This window comes from Triticum urartu, chromosome 5A, assembly GCF_056163025.1.
Source record: "Triticum urartu cultivar PI428250 chromosome 5A, HENAU_Tu73, whole genome shotgun sequence".
Taxonomy (NCBI): domain Eukaryota; kingdom Viridiplantae; phylum Streptophyta; class Magnoliopsida; order Poales; family Poaceae; genus Triticum; species Triticum urartu.
The window spans coordinates 616,695,123-616,696,878 of record NC_141877.1 but is presented as its reverse complement, the minus strand read 5'-3'; the positions used below and the strand labels follow the sequence as shown (position 1 = coordinate 616,696,878).

The following is a 1,756-nucleotide window of genomic DNA, read 5'->3' as shown; positions in this document are numbered from 1 at the left end:
TCTAACCAAGCACCCCCTCATCGAGGACGGCTACCTACAGGTCAGCGTTGGCGACGAGGATCCGCAGCTTGCTCCCGGCGTGGATGCGGTTCCGTTTCTTTTCTGAAGAAAAGAATTGGTCATGGTTCTGTTCCTTTTTAGAGGATTTCAGAGGACAAGAAGAGCAACACTGGCAAAAAACAGCTACGGCCTTCCCGCTGAAGCCAATCTCCCAGAACGCGTGCCTCCCTTCGCCCCCGCTGCTGGTGTGCTTCGGTTTTTAGTCCCACCTCGCCCAGCCGAGGAGCATCGAGAGGAAGAGCTGGCTACAAGAGGAGGGCGAGGTGCAACCTTGTTCCTTACTTACCTGGACGGGGTCGACGGGCGATCAAGAAGGCCCGTGGCCTGGGTCAATGGCCCACATTGCACTTGGTGGGTGCGTCGGCCCATCATCTCCCCAAGTGGGAGAATGAATGTCATAATTTGTGATAGAGGGGGTACGCGTTCGCGCGGCCCCTGCCAATCCTTTGAAATTTAATCTTGGTCCTTGCCAGACCTGGCCTGCTTACTAAGTCTGGTGTTACAATGCAGTGCTCCTAGTCTGGTTCATCTGTTGAATAGAACAGACAGCAGTTTCTTCAGGCAGTGTGTTCTTTGAACAGAGAACAAAATTCAGCAATTGCTGGATGGTTCTGATCCAAGTTTCTCTTGGCAACCAAATATATGCATCTTTGCTTGTATATTCTGGTGCTCTTTTACCTTCATGTTAATGTTACATACAACATGCAGAGACATGTACTCCTAGATAGAATCGATTCAACTCACTGCAGGCTTTCCTATAGCTTGTCAGTTCAAGCAGAGCCAAGCACCCCACACAGACTTAGCATTTCGCCGCGAAAATTCTAGACAAGAAAACCTAGCTTTAGTTCCATTCATTGAGCCTGAAACTAACTAAAACGTCAACAACTTTACACTCAGATGTGCCACCAACCAAGGCTACCAGCTAGCAATTCTCTGTGCTAAAATGAATAAATAACACTCCACAAAACTCATAACGAGTATTCCTCAACTCAAGAGCAAGTACACACATGCTAATCACCAAGCATACGGTTCAACGCAATACATGCATGTCTTTTTGATGTTCAGGGCTAGCAACCATACACCAAACCAAACCAGGTGTGTTTTTCCACTACATGCAACCTTAAAAACCAAACCATGCGCCTGTAGGGGAATCCCTTCCTCACACATTGATAAGCTTGTCAGTTCCAGCAAAATAAGAAGATTCAATAAGTAGTTCAATAGCATACCTAACTGATAAAGAAACACTGCCTCTCACTAAGCTCTAAACACTCGACGATGGAACTACTTGCAAAAGCTTCAGAGCTCCTGCCACCGTGAATATGTAACGACAGTAGACGAATACTGCAACAGAGCGACCGATCTGTTCTGTTCTCTGCGGGAGGAGCAGTTTTCCAGAACAAGCTGGTAGAGCATCAGCATTTTCATGCATGTTGAACTCCATGCTTCCTCCAGCCTCTTAAGTCACACGTTCAGGTAGTGTGTTCTTTGAACGTAACAAAAGAAGAGGCCATGCATGGAACTGATGGTACACAGAACACAGCATAGGAGGGTTCTGATACAAGTGTGGCACAGCAAGACTGCAAAATGTCCAAGATGAACTATCTGCACTACATTATGCCTCCAGGTGAACATGGGATATGTTTCAGTTCCCTGAGTAAATCGATGTACAAGTAGAGCTGATTATCCATTCCATATG

At 46.7% G+C, this 1,756-nt stretch overlaps 1 non-coding gene across 1 annotated transcript; it reads left to right on the top strand.

The window, feature by feature from the left end:
• The first annotated feature begins 338 nt into the window (after positions 1-338).
• LOC125511931 (U1 spliceosomal RNA) lies at positions 339-498 on the top strand. The gene has a single exon (XR_007285199.2). It is a non-coding gene; the product is annotated as a U1 spliceosomal RNA (small nuclear RNA).
• Positions 499-1,756: the final 1,258 nt, after the last annotated feature.